Source organism: Chlorocebus sabaeus, chromosome 3 (assembly GCF_047675955.1).
Source record: "Chlorocebus sabaeus isolate Y175 chromosome 3, mChlSab1.0.hap1, whole genome shotgun sequence".
Taxonomy (NCBI): Eukaryota; Metazoa; Chordata; class Mammalia; order Primates; family Cercopithecidae; genus Chlorocebus; species Chlorocebus sabaeus.
Genome location: NC_132906.1, coordinates 26,736,346 through 26,756,997, shown reverse-complemented (window position 1 = coordinate 26,756,997; position 20,652 = coordinate 26,736,346). Strand labels below are relative to the sequence as shown.

At 40.8% G+C, this 20,652-nt stretch overlaps 2 protein-coding genes across 15 annotated transcripts in view; one reads left to right on the top strand and one right to left on the bottom strand.

The window, feature by feature from the left end:
* Positions 1 to 14,990, bottom strand: part of CYSLTR2 (cysteinyl leukotriene receptor 2) — a 179,017-nt gene extending 164,027 nt beyond the window's left edge. For 9 of the 10 annotated variants that reach the window (XR_005236485.2, XM_073014107.1, XM_073014124.1 and 6 more), the window contains exons 1-2: positions 14,699 to 14,990; positions 11,275 to 11,369 (exon numbers count right to left, since the gene is read on the bottom strand). The gene's annotated coding sequence lies outside the window, so the exon portion shown is untranslated. Of the gene's footprint in view, positions 1 to 11,274; positions 11,370 to 12,140; positions 13,784 to 14,698 lie in introns of those variants that run through there. The other variant, XM_073014109.1, reaches the window with a different exon arrangement.
* Positions 14,403 to 20,652, top strand: part of RCBTB2 (RCC1 and BTB domain containing protein 2) — a 44,841-nt gene continuing 38,591 nt past the window's right edge. For all 5 annotated transcript variants that reach the window (XM_007960387.3, XM_007960384.3, XM_007960386.3 and 2 more), the window contains exon 1: positions 14,403 to 14,541. The gene's annotated coding sequence lies outside the window, so the exon portion shown is untranslated. The remainder of the gene's footprint in view (positions 14,542 to 20,652) is intronic.

Sequence of the window (20,652 nt, the reverse complement as noted above, 5' to 3'; positions counted from 1 at the left end):
GCCTTAATTTTTTTTTTTTTTTCTTTGAGACAGAGTCTTGCTCTGTCATCCAGCCTGGAGTGCAGTGGCATAATCTCGGCTCACTGCAACCTTCACCTCCCAGGTTCAAGCGATTCTCCTGCCTCAGCCTCCCGAGCAGCTGGGATTACAGGCACACACTACCATGCCTGGCTAATTTTTTTGTATTTTAATAGAGATGCGTTTTCTCTGTGTTGGCCAACCTGGTCTCGAACTCCTGGCCTCAAGCAATCCACCTGCCTCAGCCTCCCAAAGTGCTGGGATTACAAGCATGAGCACCTACACCCAGCCTGGCCTTAATTTTTTAAATAAGAGGTTGTATATGTGTTTTACCTACTGGATTTAAATAGAAATTTTCTATTAAGACTAGTTATATATTAAGATAGAATTAGCCATGTAAGCCTTCTGATATTGTAGCAACAAACACAGATGAAATGAAAGGATGCAATTTATACATTCTCATGAAATGGTCACTTGAGTTCCATTGAAATCTGTGTTCATAGCCTAAATGTAGTAAATTGAGATAATATGGATAATCTCAGTCAAAACTCATTTATCTCATCATTATCTAACTATAGCAGGTCCAAGTTATGCCACGTGACTCAGCTCTTCATTTTCTAAAACTTTGAAGTTTTAAATCCATAGGAAGTTTCATCCATTTTAAAAATATACTGTAAAAACATGCTGGATTCAGACAGACCTGGGCTTGGTACTCAGTTCATCTTGAACAAGTTACTCAACCTCTTTAAGTCCCTCTTTTATAAAATGAGGACAGTGACACAGTGCTCATCTCATGGAGTTATTGTGAGGCTTAAAATGGGTCATATGTAAGGGCTTAGAGCAATGCCTACACATAATATGCATGCTTCAATATTGTCATTATCACTATGGTTAATGGCACATGGTACCTAGTACATAGCGCTCAATAAATGTTAGTTCCTTTTCTCCTTAACAGAAGCTCTTGTTGCCATGGTTCTGCATATCTAATCACTTGCCATATACATGTCTTACCACTAATTTATACCCTAAAGCCAAATCAGTTGAGGGTAAAGGAGATACACTGAGACAGGAGTTTGGGGGACAATGCTAAAAACATCAACTTTGTATCTAAAAAATAGTTTTGATCATATTCTGTGAACAGAAGAGAATTATATGACTTAGTGGTGTCAGCTTTCTAGCATTATCTTCAAAACACGATTCTCCATTTCACGGTGGATGCATTCATAGGGATCCATAGGCCTGTATCCTCTGACGAGCCTAGAAAGCATCAGAATAATCCTCTTCAAGTCCCAAACACTGAAAGAAAAAGGGAGGGGACCAGCAGGCTTCCTGAGGATTGTCTCTTTGGGGCAGAAAATCCTCTGAGCTTTTTGGAAGATGTGGGAGACATATCTGATCCATGAGGTGGTTCAAGTGGTCCTAGTGGGGAAGGAAAGGGAACAGGGAACTAGGAAGACTGGTTAAATGAGGGCCTGGACATTCCCATGAATGAAGTAGGTGGCAGTGCTGGGTCATAGGTGACGAGGAAAGACAGACTGCTATGGAAAATGCTGAGATACAGGGGTGTGCTGGGAAAGCATTCTAGGACATTGAAACCCCGAGTGAGCCAAGGAAAAGCTAAATCCTAATCGAAGAGAAGTCCGAAAGAAAGACCTGTCAATCTTGTGGAAAGAGATCAGAAATAGAAGTGGGTTGAGGTGAAAAGTAAATAGAAGAGAGCATGGGGCATAGCCACAGAGCCCGGAGCATTGCATTGCGTCTTCCCGGTTTCTCAATAGTGTAGGTCCTGCCTACTTGGCAGCCCAGTTGTAAACTATTGACTGATAATCGCCTCCAAATTTGCCTGTCTTACTCTTCATTTCTCCTTCTACAAATGACTTGAGAAGTCCCCTGGGAATAGAATCAACAGCCGTTTGGGTGGTGATGTTGGGACAGGGTTTCAGTCCCATGGGCCATACCCCAGGCTGCATAGCTCCAGGGGATAGGGCCAGAAATTCTCTATAGACCTCTCTCTCAATTTTAATTTTGGAAATCCTGAAGCTGAGTTTACCTCAAACCCATCACAAGGGTAATTATCTCAAAGTACAAAAAAATTTAAAATGTTCATGTTGTTTCTTACTCCACTGTCATGTATATGAGATCATCAGTTTAGACTATACTACTGAGCTTTAGAAACATTATACCAGGTCTTGCAAAATGAGACGATACATCCGTTTCCAAGGTTTCTCTAGTGACTTGTGTCTGAGGCCCCAAACCCTAGCTAGGAACTAGCATACCAGCTAGGAATCTCAGGAGAGAGGATTAAATGGACACTGGTTCTAAATAATACAGACTCAATACCGTTTCTTCTAGGTGGGGCTCTTAAACTTTCTCACTGACCTATGCATTGTGATTATTTCACAGCTGGGATGGCATTCATGAGCCAAAGCTGACGTGAGATTCTGGATTTTGAACAGCTTGGTGGGGAGACAGCCCCAAACTTCCTTCCAGGTTGCAGTTTTGCTACAGTATCTCCAGACCCACGTTGACTCAGACTGGAATGGCAAGATCAGGTTTGAGCTTCTGCTGTTCCATAGAAAACTTAAGAAGGACTCAACTGACCTCCAACTAGATTTCAGAACAGTCTGTTCCCTAAAGTGAAATTTGGGTGAAGAGCCAGTTTTGTAGGAAGGCTGCAAATGATCAGGCCCATTCCAGAAGTTACAAGAACACTCCAAGGTGAGGGTGTGAGGAACACCACCCCACTGAAGACCCTAAAAGGAGAACAGAGAGAGGATATCAAGTCTCCAATATGGACCTGGGATTGATGTTTTTGTACTGGGGTCAGGATCACATCTTTATCTGCATGTATGGGGAGGTGATTCCTACTGTCAGTCATCAAGTGAAGAGGTGGATCTGTGCAACCAAAACACAATCTGCAGATGTCTTGGCTTAGTTTTACAAGTTCCATGCTGGTTGCCAGGAGCCAGCTTTTCCTCCTTTAGAGCTCTGACCCAAGGATGGATAGAAAAATCTTGTTTTCGGTTTAACCCTTCTGAAGACTCCAATGATGCTAAGCGAAAACAAGAGAGAAACGACCAAAGAGACTATACAATGTAAGTATTTGCCTAAATCCTGCTTTCTCCTCTCCTCTCCATCTCAAAACCACCACTCAAATTCCTCTGGATTCCTTCAACCATGTCTATTTGTTTCCCTACATCCAACTTGTCCCCCTCATGTCATCTTCCAGAGCATATCTGCTCTCTGTTTAATATTTATCAACGCCCTTAAGGAACTGCCTTTCTAGATTCATCTCCAGCCTCGGCTCCGCACGTTTCTTTCTGGCATTTTTGACTTGACTTTATGAGATCCAGAAAGTAAGTTTATAGCTTACGTTAAATTTGTCACAACAGCTTTCATAATGCACGGCACGCAGCACTGAGCCTATTTCCTTTGTCTACTGTGATAGCCTGGCCTTGACCCCCTGTGCAGGACCAGCCATTTGAAGAGTTACTAACAAAAGAAAGAAGACCTTTTTTCAATTTTATTCTGGAAGCCTAGAGATTTTTTAAAAATATCCTTTTGGTTTTAAGAATATGCAGTGTCTTAGGAGAATTAAATGGATCCAAGAAATTGAAATTTCTTAAAGGTAGGCTAAAGGGAGACTGCTTATCATTTTTACCACTAAGTGAAAAATGTACTAATTTCATTTTTCTAGTGAGTAGAAAATGTCTCTCTATAAAACTTTCAGAAAGTGTTTTTTCCGACAAGATGACTGTGTTCCACTGGACTAGAAAGCATTATTAAGTATAACAATAAACTACACAAAGAAAAAAATCAAAAAAATTTTCAGATCAGGAAATGCTTAAATGTTTCCAAAAATATTTGTCAGTAAATGCTATTCTAGAATTAAAACATTTCCTGTTGATGATCACGCCATGGAAAAAATCATGTAATGCCAGTTATGAGATCTTATATATTTGGGAAAAAAAAACCATTATAAGTAACATGAGATAAATAGGAATCATACTTTTTAAAAAAGATTATTATTCATGTAAAAATTTAAACCTTAAACAATTATAAAAATACAAGAGAGAAATAAATTAGTCAATATTTCAACTCTCAGAAATGATCACTCAGTATTTAAGTATTTCCAAGCAGGTCTCAGTGTGAATAGACACACTCGTGTTCAATTTTACATATATAGTTTTTATGACTTGTATTTCTATCAGCAACACATCCTAGACAGCTTTCCCTGTCAAAAACGCTGCAGTATTAGTGTTCACAATTGTGCATTTGTGTCACATGTATCCATTGGGATGTTCCAATCAGCAGCACCTCTCCAAACAAGTCCTCATGTGACAACATGAAAAAAGCAGGAAGGGAAAGAGGGGAAGCTGGGTAGGTAGGTGGGCGTGTGTTTTCAGAAGCTTCCTAGTGGACTTCCTTGTATGAAATTGAAGCATGGTATTTACCTGACCCCTTCGTGGGACTCGCAAAGGGGCTGTCTTGTTTACTCAGTCCACAAGCTCTCAACCCCTTGAGGGAGGCAGCATGCGAGCAAACGGGGCAGGAACTGGAGTGCACGGGTGCTGGAACTAGCCAGCTGCTTCTGTGCCAGCAGGAGTGAACTTCACTCACCTGGATTTGCTGCACTCCACTCCTCATGGGAGGGAGCAAATAGGTGAGCCGGAGCCAGGGCGAGTGCTTTTTGGTGCTGGCGGGAGTGAACTCTGTGCAGGCCCTGTGGCAGCATCTGGGGGGCTGGTGGGGGTGCCTGCAACCCCTGAAACCCAAGAGGCAGTGCTACAGTGCCCTTTTAGCTTTGCCTGCTATATACAGACAACTTGAGTGTTAACAGTTCAGTGGGCCCTCTGCCTTTTCATATGAGGCGACTGCCTTCTGCCAGTGAGGGCAAAGGGCAAGTGTGACAGCTTTTTTGTATCCTCACTCATGGCTCCCGAGCTCTAGTCCAGCATCCAGGAGAAATTAGGTCTCATGAATTAATTGAAGGATGGTAAATGCATGGATTTTATTGCCAATGAAAGTGATCATCACCAAGAGAGGGAGCTGAAAAGGCGACAAGACAGGAAGGTAATCTTCCCCTAAAGTCTGGCAGTCTCCAGTCAGATTCTTCTCCAAAGTTACGCCATCAAGCTGTCCTTCTGAAGTCAGGCCACTTCTCTCTGATGTCCAGTCATAGTCCCTGACATTCAGCTGCTTCTCCTCTCTCTGCCAGCTGAGCCTAGGGTTTTTATAGGCACAGGATGGGGGGCAGGGTGGGGCCATAGATGCTTTGGAAAAGGCAACATTCGAGCGGGGAAACAGTGGTGTAAGTTCTAACTTTGGGCTGCAGTCTCAGGCTTTTCAGCTTGAGATGGGGCTTCACCAGAGACCTGCCCTTCTTTGCTTAGAATTTCTCTGTCCCCGTCCCTATCAAAATGTCTATGGCTAGGACCAGTCACATGGCCACCCCAGACACTGTGAAGTGAGAATGAATTGATATGACTGTCTCAGACAAGCCAGACTTACTCCTCTGTGATTGTCACAAAAAGCAGAGTCCTGTGGGCAATAAAATAAGCTTAAATTCATGAATTCACAACCAAACCAACAAACAAACTCAATTAGTGGCCATTGCAGACTGCTAATGTCCAACCCATTATTATAAAATTATTATAAAAACTGACAAATTAGGAGACAGAATCAAATGCTTATCATGCTTTTCCTATGTCATTAGGAAATCAAATCATTGAGGAAGGAGGTTTCCCTTTATAAAAGTATGTCAGCTAATAAATGAAGATGAAAATGATAGGGTTAGGACCATTTCCAATATCTGCTGAGTTAATGGATCTAGGTATTGAGCACTAACAACTACCAATATCACAGAAAGAAACAACCCAACATTATATGCCTCCTGGTGGAAGGACACAATACCATCTAGGAATTCATCTTGCCAAAAAAATAGAACCTGAATCTAACCAAGACTCTAGATCCAATCACACCAATTTGAGGGAACTATGAAGGGTACATTCAAGGAAATCAGATTTTGGAAAACTCAGTGATTGGCACAATTGTAGGCTACAGTTTCTTTACACCTCTACTTGTTTTTTTTTTTCTTTTTTTAAATTTATTTTTTATTATTATACTTTAAGTTTTGGGGTACATGTGCACAACGTGCAGGTTTGTTACATAGGTATATATGTGCTATGTTGGTTTGCTGCACCCGTCAACTTGTCATTTACATTAGGTAGTTCTCCTAATGTTAGCCCTCCCCCAGTCCCCCAATCCCCAACAGGCCCCAGTGTGTGATGTTCCCCTCCCTGTGTCTATGTGTTCTTATTGTTCAACTTCCACTTATGAGTGAGAACATGAGGTGTTTGGTTTTCTTTTCTTGTGTTACTTTGCTGAGAATGATGGTTTCCAGTTTCATCCATGTCCCTGCAAAGGACATGAGCTCATCCTTTTTTATGGCTGCATAGTATTCCATATACACCTCTACTTGTTATAATTCATGATGCACAGAAAAACCTTTAGGCCAAACTTAAAATATGTAAGAAGGCAGCTTTAAGCTAAACTTGATTTAACAATTATAAATGTTTCTTATCAGAGTTAAGGTATGTGTTAATGTTAATTCTGGCTAGCTTTTCCTGAATTCCAAAAGGGAGGAGGGTATAAGGAGGCATGTCTGACTCCTCCTTCCCATCATGGCCTGAACTAGGTTTTCAGGTTAACTTGGAGTGCACTTGGCCAACAGTAGGGGTCCATTCAGATGGTTGAGGGGCTTAGAATTTTATTTTTGATTTATAACCATTAAGCACGAACCTAGCTTTCAGCATATGTAGCCACTTACTAAAGATTTCTTTGATCAAAAATGACTACAGACTATTAATCGAACATTTTTCTCATCAATTAAAACATTTCTATTCCTTTGACCTATTATTATGGAGGAATATATTAATCAATTTCTTAACACTGAATCGTATTTACATCACTGAAAGGAACCCAATCTTGGTAATCATACAATATATTTTTAAAATTATTGCTAGTTTCTATTTGTTACATTTTATTTAGTATATTTTTCCTACTCAATATGCAAAAAATGTGCAATCTTTATCATGCTTTGGTATTAGTTGGCTTTGCAAAAATCTTAAAATATTAAGGAAACACTAAGTCTAATCCTCCATTTTTAAAGGTAAAGATTTTTGCGGCCCCGAGAATATTAAGTGACTTACTAAGTTCACATTATTTTTTATTCTTTTTTTATTCCCTGCAAGTGTTGCACATCTACTTTTTTTTTTTTTTTTTTTTTTTTTGAGTTGTGGGGTCTCGAAAACTCTGTCACTCTGGCTGGAATACAGTGGCACAATCAAGGTTCTGCAGCCTTGAACTCCTGGGCTCAAGTGATCCTCCCACCTCAGCCTCTCTAGTGGCTGAGACTACAGACATGAGACCACATCCCATCAAGTTCTTTTATCTCTCTGTGTGTGTGTGTGTGTGTAGAGACAGGATCTCAGTGTGTTGCCCAGGCTGGTCTTGAACTCCTGGCCTCAAATCATCCTCCTGTCTCAGCCCCACAAAGTGCTGGGATTACAAGTGTGAGCCACCACACCTGGCCCTTTTCTACTCTTTATATCTAGTCTTGCTAATTTCAACTCCTAAAATTTTCTCAAATCCATGTTCTCCTCTCTCTTTAAGCCCATGCCACTGTCACATTGAGTTCAAGGAGAGCTGGTTTCCTGCCAGGGTTGATGCAATAGTGTCTTCAAGTGGTTTCCGTGGCTCCCAGATCACCTTTCTCCCCATTGGCATGACGGTGAGCCATCATGTTGTCCTCCTGCTTAAAATCCTTTGTTAGATCCTATGATACATCTTGCTGTTACATTGACAAGGCCTTCTATTATTTGGCCCATTTACCTTTACCTCTAATTTGGAAAGAGGCCACAAGGTCCAGTGGAAAAGCTCCAGATGGGAATCGAAGATGGATTTGAGTCCTAGTTCCACCTCTTACTACTTATGTGACCTTAGGCAAGTTACCTAATCTAAGTCTTCACTATCTCACCTGTAGGATGGGGCAAAAATGACTTAAGTTGTCAATAATTGTAATGTTGACAAAAAGAGTCAAACTCTGTAAAATATTTGAAGGGATTTATTCTGATCCAAATATGAGTGACAGATTGCTCATGACGCAGCCCTCAGAAGATTGTGCGAATATGTGCCCAAGGTGGTCAGGATACAGGATACAGCTAGGTTTTATGCATTTTAGGGAGAAATAAAACATCAATCAATACATGTAAGGGGTATATTGGTTTCGTCCAGAAAGATGGGACAACTGGAAGGAGTGGCTTCCATGTTATAGGTAGATTCAAAGTTTTTCTAATTGGCAATAGGTTGAAAGAGTTAAATTGTTGTCTAAAGCCCTAGAATCAATAGACAGGAATGTCTGGGTTAAGATAAGGGGTTGTGGAGACCAGGGTTTCCATTATGCAAATAGAACTAATGGAAGGGGATGTCTGGGTTAAGATGAGGGGTTGTAGAGACCAAGGTTCTCATTATGCAGATGAAGTCTCCAGGTAGCAGGCATCAGAGAGAATAGATTATAAAAGTTTCTTATCAGAGGTAATTCTCTCCTGAAACAAGAAAAAGGAGAGAGAAGGAAGGGGATTCTCTTTAGAATATTGGTTTTCCATTTGCAGGACTACTTCAAGATATGGCAAAGAAAATATATTTAGGGTTAAAATATTTTGATTTCCTTCCTTATCTATCATGTGATATTATGCCAGAGTCAGGTTGGAAAGTAGGTCACGTTATATAGCACTAAATAAAACCCGTCTGATGAGACTATGGTTTGGAGGGCGTGACTCCCAAGGCCCCAACATGGTGAAACCTGATCTCCACTAAAAATACAAACATTAGCTGGGTATGGTGGTGCGCCTGTAGTCCCAGATACTTGGGAGGCTGAGGCAGGAGAAGCACTGGAACCTGAAAGGCAGATGTTGCAGTGAGCTGAGATCATGAAACTACACTCAAGCCTGGGCAACAGAAGGAGACTCTATCTCAAAAAAAAAAAAAAAAAAGCTATTTTAAACTATTAATTTTTAAAAATTTATTTTTTAATTAACAAAATTCTATATATTTATGGTATATAACATGATCTTTTGATATATGGATACATTATGGAATGGCTGAATCAAGCTAAGTAATAAATGCATTACCTCATATACTTATCATTGTGTGTGTCTGCTGAGCACATTTAACATCTACTTTCTTGGCAATTTGTAAATATACAAAACATTGTTATTAACTACAATCACCCTATTGTACTATAGGTATCTTGAACTTATTCTTCCTACCTAACTGAAATTTTTTATTCTTTGACCAATATCTCCCTGATCCTCCCCAGTCCCAGTGCCTAATAACCACCATTGTGCTGTCAACTTCTATGAGTTCAACACTTTAAGGTTCCATATGTGAATGAGATCATGTGGCATTTTACTTAATGAACTCCATGTTCATCCATGTTGTCACCAATGACAGAATTGTCTTTTTTTTTTTTAAGGTTGGTTGATTTTTGACAAGGCTGTGAACACAATGGGGAAAGAACAGTCTCTTTAAAAAAAATGGTGTAGGGAAAATTGGATATCCCTATGCAGAAGAATGAAATGAAACCTTTTTCTCACACCAAATACAAAAATCAACTAAAAATGAATTAAAGACTTAAAACTTAAGGACTGAAACTATAAAACTACTATAACATAGGGGAAAACTCCATGACATTTTTCTGGGCAATGATTTCTTTGAAGATGACCCCAAAGCACAGGCAACTAAAGCAAAAATAGACAAACAGAATTACATCAAACTATAAATCTTCTGTACAGCAAAGAAAACAATCAACAGAGTGAAGACAAAAGCTAGCACGTTGGAGAAAATATTTGCAAACCATACATTTGTTAGGGCATTAATATCCAAAATATGTAAGGAATTCAAACAATTCAATAGCAAGAAAACAACCCAATTTAAAAATGGGCAGAGCATCTGAATAAACATTTCTCAAAGAAGAGATACAAATGGCCAAGTAGATGAAAAAAAGTTCAGCATCATTAATCATCAGGGAAATGCAAATTAAAGCCACGACGAGATACCATCCCACACCTGTCAAGATGGCTATTATAAAAAAGATGAAAAATAACAAGTGTTGGCAATGATGTGGAGAAAAGGGAACCTTTGTTGATGGGAATGTAAATTAGTACAGTCATTACGAAAACCAGTGCAGAAGTCCTCAAAAAATTAAAAATAGGACTATTTTTAGCAGTCTCACTACTGAGTATATGTCCAACGAAAATGAAATCTGTACGTTGAAGAGATATCTGCACTCCCATGTTCACTGCAGCATTATTCACAATTGTCGAGATACAGAATCATCCCTAGTGTCCATTCATGAATGAATGGTTAATCTCCTCCCGTTGCCCTATTCCCTCCATATAGCCTTTGTTTCAGCCTTACTGAGCAATTTATAATTCTCAAACACATCACATTTCTTATTCTACTTAGAATACTTCCCTTCCCTAACACTTCCATCCCTGACCTTTGTTCTCTTAGCTAACTTATATACACACTGACTCAGCCTCCCGAGTGGCTGGGATTACAGGCACCCACCACCATGCCTGGCTAATTTTTGTATTTTTAGCAGAGATGGAGTTTCACCATGTTGGCCAGGCTGATCAAGAACTCCTGACCTCAAGTGATCCGCCCATCTCTGCCTCCCAAAGTGTTGGGATTACAGGCATGAGCTACTGCACCCAGCCCACACTGAAAACTTAATGCTAAAGTTATCTGTTTTGGAAAGCCTTCTTTGATCACTTCTTGGTATTTTGTCATTCTTTCAGTATTGCCACAGTAAGTGTATATGTGCCTATTACCATCTTTATCAGTTTTGTATTCTAACGCCAATTCTAATACCATGCTGAGATGCACAATGCTATACAGCATGGTAATAGCATGTATCAGTAAAGGTGCAGTGTGACTGATATCTCTACGAAACGCAGAGCTGGGCAGTGCACCAATTTAATGAAGTCTCAAGGAATTTAAGTTCTAGAAAACTAAGGTGCTACCCAAGGTCATTTACCTAATCAATGGCACATACGGCACCAAAGTGCAGGCTGCTTGCAGTCATTCATTCATGCATTCAATCTGTAACAAGCAGACTGATGTAGAAATTTACTGGTGCTAAATTTTTGTTCTAGAGACTCAAAGAAGAAAGAAAGAACATTTTCCTCTTACCTGAAACATCACTAGACTTTCTGAATTTCCAAGAAAAAGTCAAAAGATGGCCCCATCCAACTTTTCTTGTGATTAGGGCCTTGGTGCCTGTATACCTGAAAAGAAAAAAGTAAGATGAATTCCTCTGATTTTGGATAACTAAAGAAGGCTTAAAGATACCCCAAAGCAGAAGTAACTGGAGGGGTTAAAAAGGGAAGAAAGGGAAGATCTTTATTGCAGCTGGGTCCCCATTGTGGGCTGGAAAAGGACAAGGGCTCCCAGTTTCACAAAAGTAATGTCATGAACTTGTTAGGACATAAGAAGTGGCAGGACATGGAGGGTTGGGTGGAGAAGGAACGGCCCCAGGCTGAATACAAAAAAACATGTCTTGAAATAAAACTGCGAAGGGAATGAGAAGATAGAGAAGTCCAAGAACCAAACTCTAGGCATGCCAATGGCTGGAGAAGTGGAGGATGAGCCAATGAAGCTGCTAGTGAGGTGGACGAACCAAGAGACAGGGGCCACCTGAAGGCCACGGGAAGAAGGTGAATGCTTCAAGATGGCAGCTGTAAGCAACTGTTTCTAATGCTGCTGATAGTTCAAGTGAGATGATGGAAAAGTAACCACTGATTTAGCAATTCTGAGGTCATTGGTGACTTTGCGAAGAGGAGTTTCAACGGAGGGGTAGGGGCAAAAGCCTGGCTGAAATAGATTTAAGAATGAATAGGAGGGCCAGGCATGGTAGCTCACATCTATAATCTCAGCACTTTGGGAGGCTGAGGCGGACAGGTCAGCTGAGGTCAGGAGCTCAAGACTGTCCTGGCCAACATGGTGAAACATCATCTCTATTAAGAATACACAAATTAGCTGGGCATGGTGGCACACACCTGTCGTCCCAACTACTTCGGAGGCTTAGGCATGAGAATCACTTGAACCCGGGAGGCAGAGGTTGCAGTGAGCTGAGACTGAGCCACTTCACTCCAGCCTGGGCAACAGAGCAAGATTCTATCTCCAAAAAAAAAAAAAAAAAAAAAAAACAAAAGAAAGAAAAAGAAAAATTGGAGGAGGGGATGAGGATACAGTGAGCATAAATGACTCTTTTAAGACATTTTGGAAGAGACCAGATAATACGTTGGAAGAAACATGTAATCAAGGAACTTTTTAAAAGATAGGCAAATGTTGCACAATATGAATATGCTTATGGGAAAGATCCAGCATAGAGATAAAAATTAATAATGTAGGATTGAGAGCTGACAACTACCCGAGTGAAAAAGTTGAGACTGTAAGGAAGACAGGATCTAATACAAAGGTGGAAGAGTTGAACTTAAATAAGAGCATGCACAGCTCATTCCCAGTAACGGAAGGGAATACAGAGTGCACAGGTCCAGACATAGGTAAACTTGGGAGATGTGGTGAGGGGAACTTTAACTCCTGAAATACTAACCTGTACTCTCTCAGAGTCCAATTTTTTAGTCTACTGAATTCAGCAATACAGTGAAGTTTAGTAGACCAAATTATCCAAAAATTTTGAAGGAAACTTATATGTGATTGCGACATTTTTACCTCTTACTCTAAACTTTGACCGCCCTGGAAAAAACTGTTGGACCCACATAAAATTGAAATCTTTAGTGAAACACATTCTTTTATAGGTATATTTAAAAGTTTTAACTTCTGAGATAATATCAGTTTTCAAAACACTAAGACATGTTTTTATTGTTAGCTAATTGTCAGGCTTCACTTGAAGCACAGTGTAAGGCCTGCATGAACTTCAGCTGTCCATAATGTGGAAAAGACCAAGTGTGCAAGGCAAACAGATCTTGCCATGGCTGCTGATGACAGAAACTTAATCTCTTGGGGCCTGAGTTGCTTTATCTGTAAAGTAAGGATAATCCTTGCTTTATGAGATTATTGTGAGCTCCAAATAAGATAAAGCTCCCGGCACACAATAGGTGCTTAAAAAAAAAAAAAAAAAAAAAAAAAAAAGCCAGCTATCATCACTGAAGTGAGCTTTTTCTGAGAGCAAACGTTTAACTCATAAATTTCTTTCATTGATAAGATGTAACCAATGGGAAACTTGGGGCAGGCACACGATGCCTCTCTGTACTATCTCTGCAACGTCCTGTGAATGTATACTTACTTTTTCTTCTATTTAGAGCTCTAGGAGAAATACCTGTATACCATCTTGCGCGCCTCCTTGTGAGGCTCAGTGGGCTATGCTCAGAGAGTGGAGATCAATGTCTGCCGTCTGTAGCAGAAAGGCAGTTACACATTTCAGAATGATGTTTTTCCGAAGAAATGACAAAAGCCAGACGAAACAGACTGACACGGTCACTGTGGTTTGCAATCTCAGTTTTTCTATCTGGCTTTACTACTTTTGGCTCTACACTGGAGAGGAACCAGTGTCCTCATGAAACAGCCAGTATAAGAGCAAGCAGCTTACTTCATAGGAGTAGCTAATAACAGTTAACTGTTGAGCATTTTACCAAAACCCACTCACGTCAATTTAAGTGTAGTGCAGTGGAAGAAATTATTGCACATTGCAAAGTTGTGTTGCATTTTACTTAAACCTACAAAGGCCAACAGAAGTGCAGTGTGATATAATAAATTACTGCAAAATATTATAATAATAAGGGGAGAAGGTGGCTGTTACTGAAGCCCTTGGCCCCAAGGTAACTGAGGTCACCCCCACCGAACCCCCCAGCACACATCCCTCATTATTTCAGCATTTGTACTATAGGGGGTTACAGGACTTCCGCCCCAAAGCAATGGGGTGAAAACGTCGGAGTTCCCAGATGGAGGGGCCACCACTAGAAGAAAAGCTGGGGCAGGCTGGAGGAGAGGGGCTGTGGAAAAGGTTGCTCTCAGCATCACACACGCCTCATTCTTCTAGAACGGGTATCCACAAATTCCAGAGATTTGCGAGAATATAACCCTTGAGAAGGTGGGGGTGACCCACGGAGGAATTCCCTGGAAAAGCTGAGACGGCCCCAGTTGGAGATTGCGGCGTCCACTCCCGGGGGTCAACTACGAGGGGAGGGGGCGTCTGCGAGAAAGGGGAGGGGCGGCGGTGGGCAGCCCAGGGAGGAGAGGAGGGGCGAGGCGCCGTCGCCAGCCCCCTCCCCTCGTCTGCGCTCCCTTCCTTTCCCTGTCGGTCGGGCACCCGAGCGCATCCCGCCGAGGCCGGGCCGTTTCAGGGGGAGGCGCCAACTCGTCGCGGCGCAGGGCCCCTGACCGTGCAGTAACCGCTACCCAGGAGGCGGAGCGGACGAGGCTCCGGCCTGCGCGGAGGTAAGAGGGTGGAGGAGTCGTGTGGGAGGCCGAGGGGGATCGCGGCCGTGACGTGGGATGCTGTCAGGTACCCCTGGGGCAGGCCATCCCTCCCCGCCCTGCGGCCCGACCTCCCCGCCAGAAAACGCTGAGGGGCCCAGGGGAGTAGAGCCACTACCGTGCCACAGGCCTAGGCGTCGCCGCGCATGCGTAAACCTGCTGGCGGGAGCTGGGGGCTAGGTTCTGGAGCTACACCCCAGCCCAGGCCGCGGGCAGAGATTGCCCTGCGCATGTGCAATTCCGCTGGCGTGGGGCCGGCGCGCTGCTCTGGGACTACATCCTGCCCCAGCGCCGGCCCAGGCTGCGCTGCGCATGCGCGAGTCCTCTGGTAGGGGTCCCGTTTGGCGTCATTCCAGGGTGATCACCTGCCGAGAGGCCGCTCTCAACTTAAGCTCCCGCGTCCGGTGCGACTGGGGCGGGGGAGGGGGCCGTCACGGGTCCCGGGGGATCGTCCTGCCTGGAGTTTCGCCTACATAACCAACTCGCAGCACTGCATAGGTTGCTGATGTTTTCATTTCTGTCGCCTCGACCCTTAGGCTCCAGTCCCATAAATCTAGTACCACAGGTCCCGGGCCCCAGACCGGCTCGTTAACTCAGTGGCAGTATATGCTTTCGACATTTGGTCCTGATGTCCAGGAATAGCGCGGAAAGTTTGACTTTGTTAGGCGAAGCTGTTTTGGAACTGTGGAGGGAGGGGAAGAAATCGCCGAGCGTCTTAAGCCGCAACATGACTGATCTGCTCAGCCCTGGAAATAGAGGTTTTCAGACATTGAAAACTTTCCAAGCGCTCCGTCTTGGCGGAGAAAGAACTGAGTTGGAAGGCGAATTTAGAATGAACTTTTTGCTTTTGTTCTTTGCAAAAATGACATAAAATGTTGCAACAGTTCGAGGCCAGGACTATAACAAAATGCATTTCGTGGAGCTACTTTGTACCGCGCTTGGCGACTTACCTTGTTAGAGCTGAATAAAAGTGGTTGAGTTCACAAACAGTGCTCTGGATCATTGCTCTTTCCCCCACACTCGAAAGTGACAGTCACTGTTTAACGTTTATTTAGCCTCCTGGCTTTGCACCTTCCTAGTATTGTGTTCCTGCTGGGCTTTATACCTTACTAGACGGGGGGTCCTAGTTAAGTCAGTTTCGTGACTGCTGAGGCTACTGTGAAGAGTTTCTAACAGTGTCATTACTGTGTGCCTTGTAATCTTATATGATGTGCTGATACAGATTTGGGGGCTGGAAGAGCCATTTAGGCTCAGAGAATGAGTACTCTGGCTAAAATGTAATCTCTTTATTTCCTGCTAGACAGTACATGCATGTTATTAAGCAGCAGGTAAAAGCAACAAGAATGATAGGTTCTTGCATGCCCCACTTCCACCACTCAGGCCTTATTGTTCTTGCTGGGCTCACCAAGCAGACCCTCACCCCAGGGCTTCTGCATTTGATATTTCCAGTATGTTCAATGCTCACTTTCCCTCTCCTCCCAAACCTGCATGGCACAGAACTTCGTTTAAGTCTTGAAACAATTGCCATCATTTCAGAGAGGTGACTACCTCACCTAAAATGGCTGGCTCTCCAAACTCTTGTACTGCTAGTTTGGCTTTGTAGCACTTAATCACCATCTGATATTATGTATTTGTAAGGGTATGATCAATCTACCTCCACCATAATTGAAGCTCAGAAGGTATTTGTTAATTGTGGAAGTAAAATGGGAAACTAACTTACTCCAGAGATATTTTTGTACTGAACTCAACATAGATTCATTCATTTATTCAACAAAAGTTTATTTTCTGTCAGGTCCTGTCCTTGGTGCTTGGGATGTATCAGTGAACAAAAGAGACAAAGATTCCTTCCCTCTGGAGCTTACATTCTAGCAAAGAATATTAAAAACCATATCTGCTTATTCGGTTAGAAAATTACAAACGCTATGAAAAAGGAGAACAGAGAAAGGGAATTGGGAGTGCAGGTATGGGTTGCAATTTTAAACATCATGGATATGGTGAGTCTGAAGGATAAACCAAAGGTGATGTTTAACATGGAGAACTGGGTTTTGGAGATAAATGTTCTTCTGGGAGAAAACGTTCTTTATCACGCTCTACAATGTCTTTTGTGGGAACCCACAGCATGACCCTTGTGATAAATGTCACCATTTTTTATAGTATATAGGTGAAAAAACATTTTTTTCCCAAATAAGAGTTCAGATTATTCAGGAGTTTACAGTTTAACTTAGCGCATCAAATGAAGACACTGGACTTTTACAAGGAAGAGACTAGCCAGACAACTATGTAAATTGTGCTGAGAAAAACTGTATGTTGTCTCCACCGTTTTTTGCGATTGCTTCCAAATGTCCCTCTGACTGTGAATGACTAGTGAAGATCTTTTTTGCGAATGTTCATTGCTTTTCTGTTTTTGAAACTGTGTAGGAGAGGAGCTTAAATCACCCGGTGTGATATTATGCTATAAGGTATTAAATGACCTCTCTTAGAGGTATCGGAATGAACCGGATAAACCTAACTAAATTTCAATCCATAATTAAAGAAGGCTTAGAGAAAGAGGGTGATGGAGAGGAATAATTTTAGAAAGTAAAGTGTGTTTCCCCTCATGTTCTTTACTTACATAGATCACAAATATTTGGTGTTCAAACACCAAAATATTATTAATCTAGGACCATAAATGTAAGGAATCCATGGAATTTGCTTATGCCCTACAAAATTGTCATATTCAAGTTTGGTTTTATCAGTTGATTAAAGTGAAATTTAAATGCCCCAAGATACTGCTACTGTTGAGGTTTACTTGGATTTAAATTACTACAAATCAAGCTGGGCGTGGTGGCTCACCTGTAATCTCAGCACTTTGAGAGACCGAGGCAGTCAAATCTTCTTGAGCCTAGGAGTTGGAGACCAGCCTGGACAACATGGCAGAACTTTGTCTCTACAGAAAAACAAACGAACAAACAAAAAGTAGCCAGGTGTGGTGGCACACACCTGTAGTTTCAGCTACTTGGGAGGCTGTAGTGAGAGGATCACTTGAGCTGGGAAGGTTGAGGCTGCAGTGAGTCCTGATCACACCACTGCACTCCAGCTTGGGCAATTGAGTAAAACCCCATCTAATAAATAAATAAATATTGCTACAGGTTAAAATTGTCCAGGAAAAGGGAGATTGGAGACCAGGAATTATTGGGGTTACAGAGTGACATTAAGGACTCTTGTTAAAGACTGAAAGAGAGGTCCACATGAAGATTTTACTTCAAAGGAGTGGATAGCTTGCCTCCTGGTAAGGGATATTGATACTGTCCATCAATGGAAGGTTGAAATGATACTTCCAGCTTTCATTGTCTGGAAGGAGCATGTGTCCAGTTCACATGGTGATCACATTCTAGCAACGTGAAGGTTTCCAGGAAACTTAAACCATAATAATTTTTCAGCATTAATCTGACGTTAGAGTGAGTTTCTTTTACGTCTTCAGCCTTGCTAATTGGCCTGAGCTAATATCTCTTATGTATATTTCCCTATGGAAGATGTTTAGAACTAACAAGTACCGGTAGGAGACAGTATGTGAATAAAACAAATTTTGAGTGCATTATAATATTTCCTGTATTATGCTGCATGTGTACCTGTATATAATACTGAACAAAACCAATCTCAAGTGGAAATGAGCCAAGGCCAAGAGGGCCTGCCATGTTGAAGGGATAGGTATGCTGTGGGCCAAAGATCTTTAACAATTAGGATCTCTGTAACAGGCGTGTTAAGATTTTTTTTTGAAAAATTGGATTAAATCTATAAGGACCTAGATTTCAAATGGATTTACAAATGAGATCTCAAGTCTCAACTCACATTAGTTAATATAACAACTTAAAAATATTTTTATCATTTGTGTTGATTATTTTTCATATTTGAAAATGACACTTTCACTGTGTGTGGCTGAAAAGACTGAAGTTGTCAAGCTCAGTAATCTTTTCAATTAAATACTGCTTTGCTTTGTACTGAAGATCTGACTCATCACTCTTGTTGAAATTTGGAAAACTTTTTAAAAAAACAAATAATTAAAATAGCAACAGTGTTTCTGTATTCTACACAACAGTTTTCTGTTTTTCATGAACATATGGCAATATCATTTCCTCTGAGGTTGTGTGCTAGTTTTAGTTATGCTTTTAGTGTTTTAGTTTTGTCCATACTGTTTATAATTGTTCCATTTTAATTAGCCATGTAGGTATTTTACTGTTATTTGTCATTGATTTTAGACATCTCATTTAAGTGGAGCTAACATTGCAGCCAACATTATCCTTTTTGGCAAGTGAAAATTGGGATCATGTTTTATTATTGTATATGTATTTATATTATTTATAACTTGAAGATGACCCTTAAAAAGCTATTAAAGATACTATCTAATGACTCACCTAAGCATATATTTGGGAACCATCATTATCCTGTTGAAATTTATGTGGTCTGCAGCTCATTAACACACTGATGCTGTAAACTGCATGCTGGTACCCTAAAAGACATAGATATTATTTAATTTCCTGTTTCTTTTGATTATAAAAGCATCATCAAATGTGTTGCCCACCCAGATGGGATAATTTTAAGCATAGAGTTCTATATTGAGAGAATTCTAAAAAATATTAATGTGTTTCTCATGCTCGCTTCGGCAGCACATACACTAAAAAATATTAATGTGTTTCTCAAGCATAGCTTTAGAGTTGATCTCATTAAGTTGAATTTTAAAATATGTAACACTGGGACTTCTCTGCAGGAATTACCATTTCTTTTTCACCCCTTCTTCTGGAATCACTGCTAAAGAAGAATTATTAGCATTTAGAAGCCCGTGATTAACTGCAAAATATCAGCGCTTAAAACCTACGATTGGGTTGGGGTAATGTGGACACAAGCCCCTAAGAGCTGGATATTGTTTTGCTCTACATTATTCTGTTTTCTGTCATGTATTTGCTTTCAATTCAGTGCCTACTGCAGGCACTGAATTAATATTTGTTGAATGAATTAGGCAAATGAACCTATGTCCCGTAAGCAGCTTAACTCATTTTTTAGGTCAGAGGTATTACCAAGTAATATAACACATTGTGTAGCAGATACACTGATTAATACTGATTACTTTACCAAAAATAATATGTACAACCTGCCTGTTTTATGTTTTACACAGGGAAATGAATTATTTGACTTTATGTGAAGATTAAGAATGAACGTGTTTATCACATTATCAAAAGAGTGTCCCCTTGTTCAGTAGTCTTCAACTGCATAGTTTTTAAGAGTGTAGAGAAAACTCTCAGCATAGAATATATGGAAATAAGGAGTTATCTGCCCCAAACAGGGTTACTTTAAAAATAAATTATTGAGCCATACAATTAGGAAAACAGCTGAAATAGGAAATGTCATGTGACAGATTACCTTACTTGATATATATTTGGCTTTGAAACATTACTTTTGTGCACACTTGAAATACTGGCCCCTGAGTGTCCCATTTGGAACCTTTAAAGACAGAGATCAGTGGTGGGAGCTTCTGCTGGGAGAGGGTACTTATCATTCTGTTTTCTATTTATATTGCAAGGCAGATATTAGTACAGTAAGATTCTGTAAAAATAGTTTTAGGTTACATTTTAATAAAATGAGGAAATACATAAGAGATTGTTTTGCAAAGAACAAAGCACCTTTTAATATAAATAACTATATATCATATATATATGAGCCAAGTCATATATCCCAAAACAAACATATAAGGGAAAAACTAATAAAGTAATACATAGTAAGATAATCTTACTGTCATCCCATAATAAGATCGTGTGAGATGATCTTATGCTGTAACACTGTCACTGTGAAGAAAATCTTCCCAATACTGTTGCCAGCTTTTGCCCTGGTTCTACAAGAAACATTGCCCTCCTATGCAGAAAAGGGGACGTTTGTAAGCAGATTTAGACCCTAAGCACATTTTTGCCATTTTAATACACTGATATTAAACATTATTTTTCCTATTTTGGATTTTTCTTACAGGGACAATAGTATAAATACTACTCATTGGAATGTTATTTAATCCTCCTATTTAAAAAAAATCTATTTATTATTATTATT